This window comes from Equus asinus, chromosome 17 (assembly GCF_041296235.1).
Source record: "Equus asinus isolate D_3611 breed Donkey chromosome 17, EquAss-T2T_v2, whole genome shotgun sequence".
Taxonomy (NCBI): domain Eukaryota; kingdom Metazoa; phylum Chordata; class Mammalia; order Perissodactyla; family Equidae; genus Equus; species Equus asinus.
The window spans coordinates 44,683,370-44,703,112 of NC_091806.1; the positions used below are offsets into that span (position 1 = coordinate 44,683,370).

The 19,743-nt window shown below is 45.9% G+C and overlaps 1 protein-coding gene across 8 annotated transcripts in view; it reads right to left on the reverse strand.

Moving 5' to 3' along the window:
- PC (pyruvate carboxylase) overlaps positions 1–19,743 on the reverse strand; it is a 90,465-nt gene that overhangs the window by 68,837 nt on the left and 1,885 nt on the right. For 4 of the 8 annotated variants that reach the window (XM_014844731.3, XM_014844732.3, XM_014844733.3 and 1 more), the window contains exon 2: positions 16,704–16,740. The exons of 3 other annotated variants lie outside the window; for them this stretch is intronic. The gene's annotated coding sequence lies outside the window, so the exon portion shown is untranslated. Of the gene's footprint in view, positions 1–14,845; positions 14,968–16,703; positions 16,741–19,743 lie in introns of those variants that run through there. One more of the 8 variants, XM_070488246.1, reaches the window with a different exon arrangement.

Below are 19,743 nucleotides of genomic sequence, written 5' to 3' on the forward strand. Positions count from 1 at the left end.
TCCAAAGACGCTACAAGAAAACTACAGATCAATATCCCTTATGAACACTGATGGCAAAACTCCTCAAAAAATTCTAGCAAACTGGGGCCAGCCCAGTGGCGCAGCGGTTAAGTTCACACATTCCCCTTTGGCAGCCTGGGGTTCACCAGTTCGGATTCTGGGTGCAGACATGGCACCGCATAGCAAGCGGTGGAGGAAGATGGGCATGGACGTTAGCTCAGGGCCAGTCTTCCTCAGCAAAAAGAGGAGGATTGGCAGCAGTTAGCTCAGGGCTAATCTTTCTCAAAAAAACAAACAAAAAAACATAATACTCAATGGTGACAGGCTGAAAGCCTTTCCTCTAAGATCAGGAATAAGGCAAGGATTCCTGCTTTCACAGCTTCTATTCAACATAGTACTGGAAGTTCTAGCCAGAGTAATTAGAGAAGAAAAAGAAATCAAAGGCATCCAAATGGGAAAGAAAGAAGCAAATTTATCTCTTTGCAGATGATGTCATCTTATATGCAGAAAACTCGCAAGATTCCACAAAAAAAAGCTGTTAGAATAAATGAATTCAGCAAAGTAGCAGGACACAAAGTCAACACAAAAATCAGCTGCATTTCTATAGACAAACAATGAACAATCTGAAAAAATTCCAAAAACAATTCCATTTACAACAGCATCGAAAAGAATAAACTACTTAGGAATTTAACAAGGAGGTGAAAGACGTACAATGAAAACTACAAAACACTGCCGAAAGAAATTAAAGAAGACATGAATAAATGGAAACAGTCCATGTTCATGGATTGGAGGACTGAAAATTGTTAAAATGTCAATCCTACCGAAAGCAATCTACAGACCCAAAGCAGTCCCTAACAAAATCCTAATGATTTTATTTTTTTTTGCAGAAATAGAAAAATGCATCCTAGAATTTACATGGAATCTCAAGGAACCCCGAATAGCCAACACAATCTTGAATAAGAACAAAACCGGAACACTCACACTTCCCGATTTCAAAATCTACTACGAAGCTACAGTAATCAAAACACTGTAGTATTGGCATAAAGAAATACATATACAACGTTACCAGAATAGAGAGCCCAGAAATAAACTCTCGTATATATGATCAAATGATTTTTGACAAGGATACCAAGACCATTCAATAGGGAAAAGACAATCTTTTCAACAAACAGTGCTGGCAAAACCGGACAGCCATGCGCAAAAGAATGAAGTTGGACCCTTACTTAACACCATGTATAAAAATTAAATCAAAATGGATCAAGGACCTAAAAGTAAGACCTAAGATAATAATGCTCTTACAAGACAACATAGGACAAAAGCTTCATGACATTGAATTTGGCAATGATTTCTTGGTTGTGACACCAAAGGCACAGATAACAAAAGAAAAAACGGACAATTGGACTTCATGAAAATTTTGAAATTTTGTGCATCAAAAGACATTATTCATAGAGTAAAAAGGCAACCCACAGATTGGGAGAAAATATTTGCAAGTCATATATCTGATAAGGGATTAATATCCAGAATATATAGAGAACTAAAACTCAACAACAAAAAAACCAAACACTAAATTCAAAACCGGGCAAAGACCTTGAAAACACATGTCTTCAAAGGAGATAGATGAATGGCCAACAGGCACATGAAAAGACAGAAAGCATAATGGTGGTTCCAGGGCCTGGGGGAAGGGGAGAATGGAAGTTATTGTTTAAATAGGGCCAGAGTTTCAGTTTCTTACGCTATGTGTATTTTACCACAATAAGAAAAAAGGAAAAAAAAAAATAAGTAGCCTTTTTGGTATTCAGACAACACAACAGTATAAAAAGTTTTTTTAAAGAAACACAAACAAGAATCAGGCCAGCTTGAAATTAACACCTACCAAGATCAACTTGGCAGTAGCAGAATGACAACGGGTTATTCACAACAGTCTCCCCAGGAATGCAAAATATGTAAGAATTATGGAGAATTTCAGAAATCAAAAGGGCAAAATATTTGGAAAAAGAACTGTGTGAAAATAGGAATCTGCAACCAAAGACAAGGGGGATCAGGGTCTGAAACAGGATATCATTCTCAAATCCCTAAGACATGTATTAATAATTGCCTGTGCTATTCTGGTTCTCAAAGCAACCCTACCTATATAGCGAACGCTAAGTGACCTAGCCCCCAGCAAGACTTCCTTGGTACAGATGGGCCAACCACCAGTCTTTAAAACCAGAAGGGACAGAGCCAGCCCTGATGGCCTAGTGGTTAAAGTTTGCTGTGCTCTGTTTCAGTGGCCTGGGTTCGGTTCCTGGGCGTGGAAACACACCACTCATCTGTCAGTAGCCATGCTGTGGTGGCAGCTCACAGAGAAGAACCAAGAACGTATAATTATATACAACTATGTACCGGGGCTTGGGGAGCGGTGGGGTGGTGGCTGGCAACAGATGTTAGCTCAGGGAAAATGCTTCCCCTCTTCCCCTGCAAAAAAAAAATCCATACACAATATAGGATAAATGTCAGGCTTGTAGACACCCAATAAATGCTGACTGAATGACTAAACATCATCTTTGTTCCTTTAAAAAAAAAAAAAAAGCAACAAACAAACCAGAAGGGCAGACCCCAGAGATTCCATCTTCCACTACAAATTCACAAAGTGGCCTTCTGGGACATATCCGTGTCATGTGAGTTTGAAATGAGTGAGTCAGGGGCTGGCCCCGTGGCCGAGTGGTTAAGTTCGCGCGCTCCGCTGCAGGCGGCCCAGTGTTTCATTGGTTCGAATCCTGGGCACGGACATGGCACTGCTCATCAAACCACGCTGAGGCAGCGTCCCACATGCCACAACTAGAGGAACCCACAACGAAGAATATACAACTATGTACCAGAGGCTTTGGGGAGAAAAGGGAAAAAAATAAAATCTTTAAAAAAAAAAAAACAGAAAAAAGAAATGAGTGAGTCAGATTTCCAGGCCCAACCTAAGCATCAAAGTACTACAATTCCAAGGGAGTGGCCCAGACTGCCTTCATAATAGCACCGTACAGCTGGCAGTCTTATTCCCGAGAGTGAAAGCCAAAGACCCAGGAGAATGGAAGGCATATCCCCAGGGAAGCAAGAACCTAGTCTCAAAAGACTACTTTAAAGTTAAACAAGAGCTTTTCTAGCCGGGCAGATAACCATCCATTCCTCCTGCTGAGAGCAACTAAAAATGCTGGATAAAATACATGCATGTATGCATATATTTATATATTCTTTAAAAAATCTTACTTAAAAGCATAGACAAGTTAGTAAGAAAATAAGGAACACTCAGGCCAAAATCTAAGCAGAGACAGAAGCCCAGAGAGATTTGCAGAACCAAGCAAACTCGAGCTTCAGCTTTCAAAGCCTCAGAGGGCACGGGCCCACCCAACGTGGGAAGTCTCAGGTGCTCTCACCCCCAGTGAAGCTGGGACTTCCCACCCTCTCAGTGAAGGCCACCCTCTCAGAGTAAGGGTAAAGCAGAAATAAACCTGATCGACCTCTCTGCACTCTGAGGAGCCACTGCAAAAAGAATCAAGCCTCTCAATCCTTGTCACTGAGCAGTTCACGAAACAAAAAAACCCACCCAAAGAAGTTATTATACAATAGCCCTCACAGGTTTGCAGTGCGAATTCCCACCATGTGGGCAATCAGAAAACACTCAGTGCTCTATCCTGCTGGAGGGAAGAAGGGTAAATTAGTACAACCACACTGGAAAGAGTTTCACATGCCGGCAAGTCCACTCCTAGGCTCCCCCCTGGAGAAAGTGTTGCTCGGGTACACCAGGAGCCATGTAGAAGAATGTTCTCAGCAGGGTTGTTCCTAAGCGCAAAAAGACGGAAGCGGCCCAAAGGCTTCTTGGCTGTAGAAACGATAAATATACTGCAGCACATTCGTGCAGTGGAAAGCTACACAGCACTGAAAAGGAACAGAGCTCCGAGCATCCACATGGATGAATTGCAGAGGCAACGCTGAGCACAACACAGAGGTCCACAGGATGACTCCATGTGGATGATGTTCAAACACAGGCAAAACTAAACCATAAGTTATTTAGAGATTGTTCAACGGTGGTAAAACTATTGAGAACATCAAGAGAATGATTATCACAAAAGTCAGAATAGCTGTGGGGGTAAGGAGCTTCAACTGGGGAGGGCACAAAGGGGGTTTATATAGTCCTAATCTTTTATTCCTGAACCTGAGGGATGGGAACACAGACGGTTGCTTTATTGTTCTGTTTCAATGAGTGTGTGTGTGTATGTATGTATGTTTTAAATATGTCTTTTGGAAGTGATATATTTTGTAACAAACATATGACAGAAGGAAATTATGGACTGTCACACAGCTGTCAGAGTGAGGGAGACATCTCTGTACTGATATGGGAAGACCTCTAAGATAAACTGATAAATGAAAACGGCATGGAGCAGAGAAAGGGTGTAGGAGGAAAAAAGAATAGAAATATATTTATATATATATATGCTTTTTAAGATTGGCACCTGAGCTAACATCTATCGTCAATCTTCTTCTTTTTCTTCTTCTTCTCCCCAAAGCCCCCCAGTACATAGTTGTATATTCTAGTTGTAGGTCTTTCTGGTTGTGCTATGTGGGACGCCGCCTCAGCATGGCCTGATAACCAGTGCCACGTTGGCGCCCAGGATCCAAACTGGTGAAACCCTGGGCCGCCGAAGCAGAGCCCGTGAACTTAACCACTCGGCCACGGGGTCGGCCCCTATATTTATATTTTAAATGGACACATCGACTCTAAGAGGATAGACAAGACCACTTTTAACCAGAGGTGGTCTCTAGGAAGAACTGGATGGAGAGGGGGAGGGGGGAGGGGAGAAAGTAGAGGGGAGAGAGGAAGAAGACAACGGGAGACTTTTATATATGTAAATATTTGTACCAGGTGAAAGTTTACTTAGCTAACATACACAACTTTTTTTGGTTGTTCACGTTAGCCCTAAACCCTTGGGTTACTGCTTCATAACCTGTGGGTCCATGGGGAGTGCCTCTAAGGCAGTTACCCGGGTCACACCTCGGCTTCCTTTGCCTCATCAGTAGCTGTCCACTGCACCTGTTTGCAGGATGGAAGTCACTCCATCATCTTCAACGATTTCACAGCAAGGGTAGAACTCCAGCCCATCCAAGCCCAGAATCCCACAAAGACCCTTTGATCCTGTGATATAATAAGAAACATATATTTGGTCTTTGTTCCAGGTTCCTGGCACAGGAGCTAAAATTCTCGGAATTTTCTTAGTGATGGTGGTGAGAGGAGAATCTTTTGTTATTTATAATAAGCCCCTTTCGGATCTTTTGTTATTTATAATAAGTCCCTTTCAGCCACACCCGAGTTTATGCTAATGAGATGACTTTTGGCGGCCCCTAGATAACTTCGGGACGGGGGCTGGTTGCCAGAGGAACGAATGAGGTGATCAGAAGGCTGGCATTTTCAGACCCAGCCCTGTACCTCCAGAGAGGGCAGCGGGGCTGGAGGGTGAGTTAGTCACCAATGGCCAACCGTGCCTACATAACGGAACCTCCATAAATACCCTAAACAGCAGGGTTCAGAGAATTTCCTAGTTGGTGAACACATCCAGGGGCCAGGAGGGTGACATGCCCCAACTCCACAGGGACAGAAGATCCTGTGTTCAGGATCCTTCCCAACCTCGCCCAAAGTACCCCTTTATCTGGCTGTTTATTTGTATCCTTTGTAATATCCTTTATAATACATCAGTCAACAGAAGTCAAGTGTTTCGCTGGGTTCTGTGAGCCATTATAGCAAATTATCAAACCTAAGGAGGGGGTCGTGGAGTCACAGGTATCCCGTGAGGACACAGCCAGTCAGTCAGAGGTACAGGTGGCAACCCGGGACTTGGGACTGGAGTCTGCATAACTCTGGTGGTTAGTGTCAGAACTGAATTAAACTGTAGGACACCCAGTTGGTGGCAGAGAGTAGGAGAATTTGTTGGTGTTGGGAAAATACCACGTGTTTAACATCAGAACTGTGGTGGGTAAAAAAAACACCATCAGAGAACTCTGGCTGGGACCCCACCAAGGACTGGACCCTTGGGCTTACTCTGTTGGGCTGGCTGATCTGGGACAAGAATCTCAGAGGCAGTGGCTGGAAGGGCCTTTTGGGGCCATAAATCTGCTAGGAATAGCTGAATTTGCCCTCCACCCACACCCTAGGGGGAAGAGTCTCTTCGAGCTGAACGTTCCCTCCAGATGGAGAGGTGAACCATGAGGGGAAAGAAAACCGACTCAGAGTTGTAAAAATAACAACCAGAGAGGCCAGTCACACAACCAGACTTGGCTGTTTCCTTAGAAGATAAGCACAGCATCCCTTCACTTGTGACTTCAATCTCAGTGTGCTCCTGCTCCCGTCAGGAGGTGCCTCACCTGTCTATTCAGCTGACCACATGCCCTTCCAAAGTCCCAGCACAGAACCGTGAAAACAGTTGGGAGAGAATCAGAAACCAGTTATAAGTTCATATTCTGAGTATGCTAGGAGCAGCCCTCTCTCCAAAATGCCTCCCTCGCCATGTGCCTAAAAAACACAACAAAAACCCCAACCCGCTCAGATCTAACATCTACACATACAAATATGTCTACAAGGCACTGTTTGGTTCAGAGTAAATCCGTGTGCAGGCAGCTTCAATGCCCCCCACGCCGCCCTGCCCTGGAAGGAAAGGGAAAGTGCCCAGTACCTGGAAGGCGCTTCTCTCCTGTTAGCCCTTCCAGCTCGGCCTAAGCGGCCTAACCAGCCGAACCGAGCAGCAGCAGGAGGCTCTGAGCCCTAAGCCTGGAGAAAAGGAAGGGCCCTAAGAGGAAGAGCTGCGGAAGATCAGCCTGGGAATCTTAGGACTCCGCTTGACCTCCTTCCTCTCGGGACAACGTTTTCTCCAGGTAAGTTCTCAGGACTAACTGCTCTGGTCTCAAGCTAATTCAATTTTCTCAGGAAATTTTGAGTTGGGCTTAATAGCCCATCTTTAAGACAGCACCCCATACCAGCTCCCTATTTCTATGCTTCTCCGCTTGTCCCCTGACCTCAGGTCCTCCAGCTACATGAATGAGGCTGCTTTTCCAGCTCTGCCTTTCAGGATGGAGGCAGAGTTGCAAATCAGAGCTCTCCACATCCTCTCTCCACTTCACCCCATGACACCTTTTCTTATGTAGCCACTTGGCATTTGCTCTTCCTTCCATCGCCACCCCCCCCCCCGCCCCGACTCCACGTGTGCATCAATGACGGCACGCGCAAACGGCAACACCTGCCTCAGAGCTGGTCCCCCACTCTGACCTCCTGACTCTCCCCATTCCAGGTCAGCCGGCCCACTACTTCCAGAAGAGTTTTCCAAACCCCATTCACCTGTGGGTGGTCACAGGCTCAAGCATCTCAGAGACTTCTCATTGTCTTAAATCCCAGCTCGCAGCTGGACAGAATGACTCTCCCGCCACTCACGCTCACCATTCCCCAACAGCATCCATTCTGCCATCAAGGTTTCCTGAGCACCAGACTCCTGTGGGTTCAGCAGCAAACAAAGCAGGTGCAAATCTCCACCCTCATGGAGCTGCTATCGCCTTCCTCCCGCCATTTACCCAATGCCTGGCTTTTCTCATTACCATGATTTGCTCCGTGTACCACGGCCTGGGTGCCATCCCCTCCTCTCCACCAACCCAAATATGACACCACGTTCAAGGGCAAGCTCTCCCAAGAAGTCCTTCCTGAGGAGGAGCCACCCACCCGACAGTCCCCTGAGCTCAGAGGCCCTTGGACACATGTGTTCTCTCCACAGAGAGTTCTACTGTAACTGTTCTCCGCTGTACCAGGGACAGAGCCATCGTTATGATGTGTCCGCTGGGTGCCACTTTACTAAGTTATTTCATTACTCCCCCAACAGCCCCGTGGGGAAGGTCTTATTGCCCCTATTTTATAGATGAGCAACTCAAGGCTCAAAGCAGCTTAGGAACTTGCCAGAAGTGACAGGGCTGGTGGAGGGCTAGGCCTGAACTCCAACTCGTAACCTGCTGACTCCAGGGCTCTGTTCTTAGCAACCTCCCTGGAAATTTTCTGCATTCACTTTTGCATGTGGCCTCTTACCCGGCACAGAGACAGCACTCAGTGAATGGTGACTGTGACTTCCTTATTAACTAGCCACTACTTGAGCACGCACTCCTCCTCTCCCCAGCCACAGGGTACACACCCGAGGGCAAGGGCCACATCATCAGATCCTCTTGAAGCCTTACAGTACCCAACAAAGAGCTGTGCCTGCCACAGATGCACAGTAACTGCTTGAGGAAAGAACAACTTCTTGGAATCTTGCACAGCAATAACTTTTGCCCTTCTTAAGCCAGTCAGTCAACTGCGAAAACTCAGGATTAAATCATGGAGCCAAACATTAAAATTGCCCTTTAAGAATTTCAGAAGTAAAAAGGGATGGAAAGATGGCCGAGGTCAGCAGAAACACAAAGGTGTCTTTTGTAACCGGCTGGAATGGGACAGTCAAAAGCCAAGGGGCTGAGGAAAATCTTAAGGTCTTAGCGAATGGGCCTCAGGCAACATGGCAGGGAGAGCTCGGCCCCGAGTGAAGACTCCCAACTGGCCACAAGCCCAAGGAACAACAAATAGTGACAAGTGACAATCCTGGTGACAGAAGCTGCAAATACCTATCAAGAGATTAACTTAAGTAGGAAAGATGGAGAGTTTCAGGTTGGCCTTTTCAGCCCTGTGCACAGAGATATCACTTTCTAACACCCTGTGGGACAGCAGGAAGAACCCAAGCCCAGGAATTGGAATTGCTGCTTTCAGAGCTCAGCTCTGTCTCTTACCAGTGGAGCTGGGTGAGCCACTGAACCCCTCTGAACCTCTGGTCCTTCATCCATAAACAATGAAACCGTGACCTTAACCTGTCCCAGTGAGAGCTGTCCAATAAATAATAAAACTATACAGTGCTATTTACATATAAGAAATATTATCAAGAACGAAAGCAACGGAACACCAGCAGTTGGCTCCATGGTATCCTGGGGTACGGTAGTTGAGATGAGACCCCAAAATTTGTTGAGACTTTGACGGCTGCAACCATTATTAGGTTATGGCAGTTCAACTTTTCTTGAGGTAAACACTGAACTTTGGGGACAAAACCTTTTTTTCTGTATTGTAATTCCATTCTGCTATCCCCAAGCATTCAGTAAAATTTTGTAAAATGTCTGGTAATATTTTTAAAAGATGTATTTTGAGAAGTTATGAGACAGGTCTGATGCAGGTTTAAGGTAAAATGGTCTGAGGAGAGAAGCAACAGCCCCGAGGCTGGGAGAACTCGGTGACATGCGGAAGAGAAGAGTGGACAGACAGCTGGCCAAGAAAATAAGCAACTCAGGTTGAGCTCATTCATTTAACAAATGTTTTTTTGAGCCCCAACTATGCCCCAGGCTTGGTGGAACACATAATAAGCATTCCTTATGTATTTCTAGAAATAGCTGGGGAGGGGAGCTTGGTAAAAGACAGAGTTCTTGCAGGTCAAGTATGAAAGCAGCTTGAGTGACTGCTATTTAGGGACGAAATGACATGTTATCCCTAATGATGGAAGAGATCAGAGCCATCTAAGACTCAAAGGTCAAATACAGTTGAAGGTTTCGCCTCATATGACATCTATGTTCATTCCATTGCCTTCTGGCCTCCTCGGTTTCCAAGGAGAAATGAGCTCTTCATGTTATCAAAGGTCCCTTGTACACGATGAGTTGCTTATCTCTTGCTGCTTTCAAGATTCTTTCTTTGATTATGATATGTCTAGGTGTGGATCTCTTTGAGTTTACCAATTTGGAACTCACTGAGCTTCTTGAGTGTGTAAATTATTGTTTTTCATCAAATTTGGGAAGTTTGCGGCCATTATTTCTTCAAATATTCATTCTGTTCCCTTCTCTCTATCCTCTCCTTCTACGACTCCCATTATGTGTATGTTGGTAGGCTTCATGGCGTTCTGTGGGTATCTGAGGCTCTGCTCATTTTCCTTCATTCTTTTTTCTTTCTGTTCCTCAGACTGGATAATCTCAATTGACCTATCTTCAAGTCTGCTGATTCCTTCTTCTGCCTGCTCAACTCTGCTGTTGAGCCCCTCTAGTGACTTTTTCATTTCAGTTATTGTAATTTTCAACTCCAGAATTTTTTTGTAATTTCAATCACTTATTGATCATCTCTATTTGGTGAGGCACTGTTCTCTTACTTTCCTTTAGTTCTTTAGACACATTTAAAAATAGCTGATTTAAAGTCTTTGTCTATGAAGCCCAATGTCTGAGCTTCCCTGGGGACAGTTTCTATTGATTGCTTCTTTCCCTGTGATGTGTCATTCTTTGTTTCTTTGCATGCCTCACAATTTCTTCTTGAAAACAAATTCAGCCATTTTTTCTTGAATAAATGTTCCTTGGATCGCTGCAAACCTTTGGTTAATTTCCAGAGTTCTGAAAAAGTTGATTATGACAGTTTATGCCAGTTTTCTCATTTCTTTTATGGAGGAGCATCTTAATTTTAAAGATTGGCACCTGAGCTAACAGCTGCTGCCAATCTTTTTTTTTTTTTTTCCTCCCCAAAGTTCCCCAGTACATAGTTGTATATTCTAGTTGTGAGGGCCTCTGGTTGTGCTATGTGGGACGCCGCCTCAGCAGGGCCTGACGAGCAGTGCCATGTCTGCACCCAGGATCCGAACCAGCGAAACCCCAGCCCACCAAAGCGAAGGGCACAAACTTAACCACTAGGCCACAGGGCCGGCCCCAGGAGCATCTTTTAAGAAGTCCTTATTCCACCATTCCCCAGGGATGTATATCTCATATGGTATTTAGAAAAACATATTTATCCCCTCAAACAATTTTTTGGAGAAGAGGGGTAAAATAGAAGAACTCTGACAGTTAAACACCCTGTACCTGATCTCAAGCCCCAAGTGGTGGTATAAATTGCATCCTTCTCTATTTTTTTTAAAAAGCTGATTATTTAAAATTAAGACACAGCAAAAAAACAATTTTTTTAAACACACAATTTTATAATTCCAATATCCAGAAAAAAACTTTTGGTACAGCATTCTAAAATAACAAAAACTGAGATGTTACGCATTTTGTTTTACCATGTACCTTTCTTGTGTAAAAGCATCATGGCTCTTATTCTGTGGTAATAAATTTAGAGCGACAGTTTGATTAGGGTACATGGGCTATTTTTAAAGCTTCCTCATATGACACTGAACAGACTACACATGTAGCGATCCTTTTCAAATGCACATTTTGGTGGTTTCCCATTTTCTGCTATAAAAATGATGACCTGAACAGCCTAGTATGTTTGTGTTTGTCCCATTATACTTAGGTTACATTTCTAGAATTGAAATTGCTGTGTCAATTTGTGGGTTTGTTTTTTTTTTTTAAGTTTCATGTTTAATCTTCTCTGTATCCCCTGCCATTTAATATCCTGCCGTGGAGCACATTTTCCTCGCTCTTTGAACGGATATTCTGTCACTCAGTGATGTCACCGCCATCATTTAACACACGCTTTAAGAGTATATTAATCACACAGTGATCCTTCACCACCGGAAGGGGGAACTCAGAGCCAAAAGTAAGGAGAGACTGTATTTAAAACTCCTGCAGAGCAGGAATCTAAGACAGTCACCCACTCAAATTTCCTTTTCTTGGAACTCTACAGATCTTTACTCTTACCCACATGGGGCCACATAAGCATCAAACATCAAGGGAGAGGTCAGATTGCATTAATAATTTTCAACCAGGTCCCACTCACCACTCACTTCCTGAGGCCATACCCAGTGACCAGGACAGGAATGCCAATTCACATCTGTTTATCGTCTAAAATCCAAATCACTAACAAGAATTTGAAGGCAACAGCCCCTCCAAAGAGATTGGTAGCTCTCTACTGGGAGGTTAGGGAGAGGCCAGAGTTCTCACCATTTCCAGATGGGGGAACTAAAGAACCGGAAAAGGCAGGTGTGGGTTCCAGATGCCAGAATTTCTTGGTAACCAAGCCTGACCAGAAACCAAGAACTTGTGTACCAGACGCCCTTTCTCTCCATTTGAAAAAGATGTCAGATAGAGGGGGAAATGCCAGACCTGGGCTCAGAAGACTGGGACTCAAATTCGGGCAACGCTGGGTCACTGGCATGGTTTTAGAACCAGTGCTTGGTCACACAAAGCCTTGGGAGAGATGCAGAATCTAAATTCCACCTATTTTGTAGCCATAATGCATAAGAAATGGAGCCTTAAATAGATTGATTGGATCTGGTGCAGCAGCCTGGGTGAAGTGCAGAGTTCCATGAAAAGAGGAGTAGGCAATGTGACGCTTCAATCTAGAGCACAGGGGCTGTGAGACCATCCCCATTTGGGGGCAAAATGGCACCGAATCAGGGCTCTATTAACAACTGGATTCAAAGGCCAAGACCTAGTTCATCCTGGCCAGGAATCTCTTGAATTAAAAAGAAATGTCATCCAGTTGAGAAAGAAACTCCAAAAGTTGCTTAAGAAAGTAGTTTACTATAGTTTGAGATCATATCATCATTTCCTTATTAGGTAAGCTTCTTAAATTCCAGGAGATATAGCATTAAGAATAAATATCCCGGGGCTGGCCCCGTGGCCGAGTGGTTAAGTTCGCGCGCTCCGCTGCAGGCGGCCCAGTGTTTCATTAGTTTGAATCCTGGGCACGGACATGGCACTGCTCATCAAACCACGCTGAGGCAGCGTCCCACATGCCACAACTAGAAGGACCCACAACAAAGAATATACAACTATGTACCGGGGGGCTTTGGGGAGAAAAAGGAAAAAATAAAAATCTTTAAAAAAAAAAAGAATAAATATGCCTAAGAAAATAAAAAACCACAGTGTTTATAACTTTGTGTTAAGAAATCTGTATCTGTTACTTTATGTACTTTTATGTTCAAGAGAATTTGGTCTGTTCAGAGTAACAAGTCAGTCTCAAGATTCCAATGAAAATATGTAACTGAGTAACTGGTTTAGACTTGTGATTTTAAGTAGGAATTTTACTAAGTTTAAAATCAGTACTGGCAGATGACAAATAAGCACATGGAAAGATGCTCAACATCATTAGTCACCAGGGAAATTCAAACTGAAACCACAAGATACCACTACACACCTTTTAGAATGGCTAAAACTAAAAAGACTAACCATATTAAATGTCGGTGAGGATGTGGAGGGAACTCTCATACACTGCTGGTGGGAATGTAAAATGGGACAACCACTTTGGAAGACAGCTGGGCAGTTTAAGTTAAACATACACTCACCATATGATCCGGCCACTCCACGCCTACACATTTGCCCAAGAGAAAAGGAAACATATGTCCATACAAAGACTTGTACACAAACATTCATAGCAGCTTGATTTAGAATTGCCAAAAATTGGAAAAAACGGAAATGACCGACAACGGGTGAATGGATAAACAAATTGTGGGATATCTACATAATGGAATATTACTTAGCAATAAAAAGGAAAGAACTACCGACACATGTAACAACATGAACAAATCTAAAAATAGTTATGCTGAGTGAAGAAGCCAAACAAAAAAGGATACATACTATATGATTCCCCTTACGTAAAATTCCAGAAAACGCAAACTAATCTACAGTGACAGAAAGCAGTTCAGTGGGTACCTGAGGATGGGGGAGGCAGAGAAGGGGGGGAGGGAGGGACTACAAAGGGCCACGAGGACACTTCTGGAGGTGACAGTTACGTTCATTATCTTAATTGTGATTACGGTTTCACAAGGGTATACATATGTCAAAATTTATACATTGTACACTTTAAATATATGCAATTTATTATGCCAAAAATACTTCAATAACGCTGTTGTAAAAAATTAAACATAAAGCAGTATAGGAATGTTTCCGAAAATTTAAGAGTCAGCTTAGTTTATTAGATTTACGGGAACTATTTAAGTATTAGAGACATTTGGTAATCAGACAATTGGAAGTATTAAAAAAATTAAAGGAAGTTGAATGTAATTTATACATTTAAAATTCCCAAATAAGTTTGCAAATAGGATCAAGTATTAATCAAAAGGCCCCTTTCAAAGTGATTGTTAAAATTTCCTAGAATCATAAATAGAACAGAAAGATCTGTAGGCTGCACTTAAACGCTAAACTTAAAAGCCTAGCCCTTAAAGCAAGAACTAGATTTTCGAGTTTGTAACTTTTTTTTTAATGAAAGCTTCTTCATTGTTTCTTTAAGGAAGACTGGGCCTGAGCTAACAGCTGTTGCCAATCTTCCTCCTTTTTTTTTTTCCTCCTCAAAGCCCCAGTACGTAGCTGTATATCCCCGTTGTACGTCTTTCTAGTTCTTCAGTGTGGGACGCTGCCTCAGCACGGCTTCATAGTGGTGCTAGGTCCGCGCCCAGGATCTGAACCGGCGAACCCCAGGCCGCCAAAGGCGAGTGCACAAACTGAACACTTAACCAGGCCAGCCCCTGACTTTGTAACTTTAACAAATTGAAAATCAATTTTTTTCCAACCAAAGTAACTTGTGAATAATCTTTGCATTACATAAAAAACCAGGGGTCGGGGTGGTGTGTGGCACCAAAAACCACCCAGAGCTGCCACTCACCTGAAACTCGCCAAGTCACTTAGTCTTCCTGAACTCAGTTTCCTCATCCATAGGAGAGGAATGTTTTCCAGAAGGAATACATTTATTATTAATGAGGTATATTAAGACATTTCACACTGCTAGGCAGCACCTTGGTTAGTAAAAGCACTCGGAGAAGCACATAGTGAGGCACAGGTGTAAGAGATGAGCAGTATCACCCCACAGGAACCACAGCCTCTCCCAGACCCTGGGCTGACCGGTGACAGACAGGCGAAAAGTGACACGTACCCTCAGAGACTAAGCATGACTCGGCAGAGCCAGATCATGGAATTTTCCCCAGGAGTCGGCCAGGGAAGGATGTTGCTCAGGAGAGGAGCCGCCACATGTGGAGTTTGGCCCCATTCCACACACAGCTGGTGGAAATGTACTTAGAGCGGCCTTGGATATGGCAGCCCCACCCCTTCTCTGGCCTGCAGGCAAATCAGGATGAGGAGGTGAAGGACAGCAGCAAGGAGGACTTACAAACAACAAAAAAAAAGCCCACATGCATCTCCCTCCAGGATCACCAAGGCGACAGCAGAGGAGGAGGGCAGGGTGGCAACCCTCCATGGCAGAGTCTTAGTTACGGTAACTAATGGGGACTCAGCAGGGACGTAGGGACCGAAGAGCCAAACGAGCTTCAACAAATTAGATGACCTGGGAGAAGGCAGCCCTTCCTGGCAACTAATCTTCCCTTCCTACTCATGGATTTTCCCTTCCTACCCATGGATTTCGGGGAAGACATGCGATAAAAGAGGACACAAAAAAAAAAAGAGGAGGGGGATGAGAATCTTAGATTCTGCTAATCGGCCTTCTCTGGGCCCCAATTTCTCAGCTCCAAAGATAGCTGGTTTGGGGGCCTTCACCCAACTCCCCCACTTCTCCTTGAAGGGAGGCAAGTAAGAGCAATAACATTCAACTCTATCAACCGTGAATAGGAGGATGAGGGTAAGCAGAGAGCAGCGCGGTGGAAACTTTGTGGAGGGTGGAGCACAGGAAAGGTCCAAGCCATTTCCACCCCAGACCCATCTGCCTTCACTCTGCCAGCTTTTCCAAGCAAACTTAATCGCAGCGTGGTAAATGGCCACTGCCGGCCCAAGACCCGGGCCAAGAGACAAGAGGAGAAAAATCTCAGAAAAGACAATAACTCCTGGGTCATCAAGGGTCACCTGAGAAAAATTCCTACACGTTGGATGGAAATCCAAGACAAATCCCTGAACAGAGGGATCCCACTCTGAGCACTGAACATGAGCTCTGGGGTTAAGGCGTCCCTGAGCCACAGAGGCCCCAGGGCACCTGGCTGTGAAACGGCGCTAGCAGCTGGCCTGCCTTTGGATGAAAGGAAGAGCATTAACAGCCTCTGAAATGCAGGTGGAACGCTAGCTGGAGAGAGAGGATCATGCCTGGCTGTCACGCTCACGCGGGCCAGCAGCCGGAAACAGGACTGGACCAGCAGGTGGATCCCGGCGCAGAGGGCTTTAGAATTGAGGCTCAGGAGATGCAGCCACATCAATGCAATCAGAGGAAACTGTGTGAGGGGAAACCTTAAAAGCAGTAGGTTATACAGGGCAGGACTGCCGGAGCACGTGTGGGAGGAAGAAGGGACAATTCCACCTTCATGCCTTTGTCCCTGTGACTCCCAAAGGCTGAGTGTCATTCTCTGGAAACACGTGTCAAGGGTTTTTACAGCCAGCTGACAGAGCCACCTCCCGCGCCCAGCGGCACGCTTCCCAAGTCCCTCACTGCCCAGTGCCTGCTCTCCGCGTGGACTCAAAGCGTCTTCTCAGAGGCCGCCCGGTCCCCGTGGTCCTGAGGAGCCTCACCACCCTTCCCCTGACCAGCGTCCCACATCACACCTTTCCAGAAGTAAGGCCTCCTGCTGGGGCTGCCCAGCTGCCAACTGGGGCCAGCAGGGGGCCAGATGTCACTTTCCTGTGAAAACCAAGAAAACCAAGAGAGACTGGGAACCGACAAAGACTGCTTCAGAGCTCGGCCTGTTTTATTCATTGAGCTTGAGAACTGACCTATGAGCATTGCTAACACCTACAGCTGCTCCTGAAGGAGACCCACACACATCCCCCAACCTGGACTCAGGCACAGGACTTACCCTCAGCGTCCGTCGGCTCTCAGAAGTCAGCTACTGTCTAAAGTAAAAGAAAAAAGAAGTGTTATCCTCCTTTCTCCAGGCACTCCCCAGAGAACCTGTGGGCGGCAAGAACATAGACCTAGAACCCAGAGAAGTGTTCCTTTGCTTTCATCTCCAGGGAATCTTGGAGGGGTGGTGAGCGGCTCAGGACAGCACAGGGCTGAGAGCGCCCTGGCTCTGCTGTCCGCTGCCTTGGCCCCACCCTTGCTGCTCTGCCACTGGCTCCCAGAACCACTCAAAGCCTGTTTCCTCATCTGTAAAATGGGAGTAATGACACCACTCATGTCGTAAGGTTCCCGATGAGGTGACACACACAAAGCACTGGCACTGCGCCTGGTACAGAGGACACACTCAGATGTTAGATGACGTGCTTAGTAAGAAGCATTTAAGTAAAACCCTTTCCTGGCACCTTCTACACAAGAACAAGAAGTTTTAGAAACTTTCACTGTTTTGCCTGAAGTGCTTTCTCTTCCAGCCCACTTCCAGCCAGCCCCAGGCCCATCTTCTCTGCAGAGCCACCTCCCCTCTGGAGTCTCTGAGCCTGGTTCCTATCTCACTATGCAAATTGACGGTAATTAAGCACTGCCTTCTGTGAGCTGAGAGCTATTTCCCTCAGATCTTTTCCTGCAGGAACCCTCCACACACACACACACACACACACACGCGCACACACACGTAAGAGCACACCCCGTGATGAGACCCACAGGAGCCCACAGTTGCTGGCGCATAAGCACTTTTCAGAGTTTACAGATGACTTGTTTGTGAAAAGCCATGCCTGTCAGTCAGCTCTAGCCACTGGTCAATAAACAGCAAAATGGAGACACAGGCCAGGGAGCCATCAAATGAACCGAATCCACATTCTGAGAAAACCAGCTGCCTTGGTAGATTATGTCAAGGCTAAAAAGGAACGTTTGGGGCCTTCAAGTCAATGCAATATTCACTGAGCACATACCTTGCATAGGGCACCACGCCAGAAGGCAGAGGCTCTGCTCTCAGAGTGACAAAAAGCAAACTGTTGAGGGCCAGCTAACAGAGGGTAAAAACAGATGCTACATGAGAGGGACCCACACGGGGACACTGAGCTGGACAGCGTGGCGCAGACCTGTGACTGAGGATGGAACTGTACCTTTGTGGTTGGGTTGCTGTGATAATCAATAAGATAATACAGGTAAGGGATTTAGCGAAGTCCCTGCCACTACATACTAAGAGCTCAGTAAAGGTCAGCTTTTATTAATAACAATTAATCACTATTTATCATTATTAATATTAAAAAAGAGAACCCAGGTCCAACTGAATAGATTTGGCAAGACAACACCCGAAAGCCTGAGTCTTAAAGAATAATTTAATTTTGACAGGACAAGACGAGGAGGAGGCCTGCAGAGAACAAGGTCACCGGGACCAAGAGTGGCGGAGAGACACTAAGAAGCAAGTTGGGGGGCAACGGTGAACAGTCTCGTACGAGGGCTGAGGTACCAGAGGGCACCTGCAGGGTCAAACGGATGAAGAAGCCCAAGAGGTGGGATCATATCTTTTCGTTTAGTAGGTAAAAGGAAATGCTTTCGGGCCGGCCCGGTGGCACAGCGGTTAAGTTCCCACGTTCCGCTTCTCAGTAGCCTGGGGTTCGCCAGTTCGGATCCCGGGTGTGGACATGGCACCACTTGGCACGCCATGCTGTGGTAGGCGTCCCAGGTATAAAGTAGAGGAAGATGGGCATGGACGTTAGCTCAGGGCCAGGCTTCCTCAGCAAAAAAAGAAGAGGACTGGCAGTAGTTAGCTCAGGGCTAATCTTCCTCAAAAAAAAAAAAGGAAATGCTTTCTTCTTTTCCTCATTTTCCCATCCTCCACCACCAGGCCCTCCTCCTTCGGCAGTGTGCCAAAGGATCCACAGCTGAGACCAGAGGCAGCCATGACAAAGAGGTGAAGGAACGGGCCAGTCAGACCCAGGTGAGGTTGCAGAGGGAGCAGGCAGATGCCCCACTTCTGCGAAGGAAGTCTCCAGATGAGAAACTAGCCCCCAAACAGGCACACTTTCTGGAAATGGGAAGCAGGGACCCGCTGAAAAGAGGGTAAGACGTTATTGGGAGGCAGCCAAAGAGAAGGCCCACAGTAATCCTCAAGGAAAATGTTTACCTGAGGGAGGCACCCAGCACATCCGGAAGGGTGCTAGAGAGGGAGCTGGGCAGTCTGGGGCCTACCCAGGCATCCCCTAGACTTGCTGACATACGACAATCAGCCCCACAGCTCCCAAACTCGACTCCTTTCCTGGTTCCCCACACCATTCCTTCCTCACTGACTTCCACTTTGAGCCATTTTCTACTAATTCATCCAAAAAGTGTCAAGCGCCTACTTGTCCTAGCACTGGGTTAGGGGCCGTGAGGACACAGAGAACCTGGACTTGGAATGAGACCTGGGTCTACAGTGCAGCCCTGCCACGGCCCCAGAGTCTCCGAGAGCAGTACTAGGACGACAGGCACTTAGCCCAGCACCTGGGGTGGTGGAAGCAAGACAAGGAGAAAGCAAGGAGCAGGCAAGAAAAAGGGCAAGTCGCACGTATTGGCATGTCAAAGGCAGGACGGATCGAACGGGGCCACAGCCACCAGGGCAAACCTCCCTGGAGGTGAGAACTGGCACAGAGAGGCGTCAATCAAGTTGGAGCAAGCTCTGGTAGAGAGAGAGAAGCAGATAAGGCCGAGAGCAGACTTCGGGGTAAACCGTGGAAACTGTCGATGGCAGCCCAATTCAGCTCAACAAATAGATATTGAGCAACTATCAGGAACCAAGCCCCTTCCGGCAGGGCAGAGGAAACACAGGATGCCGCTCTCAAGTTGCTTAAAAGAACACAAACAGATACAACCCGTAGCTCAGACCTGCTCCTAGGCCCTCAGAGCCCACCCAAGCACCCGGGCACCTCGGGACCCCATCTCACTCCGCCTTACCTGCACTCCACAAGCGCCCTCGCCTTGTCCCAGCTCCTGAAGAGGCCTCCTGGCAAGTGACCCAC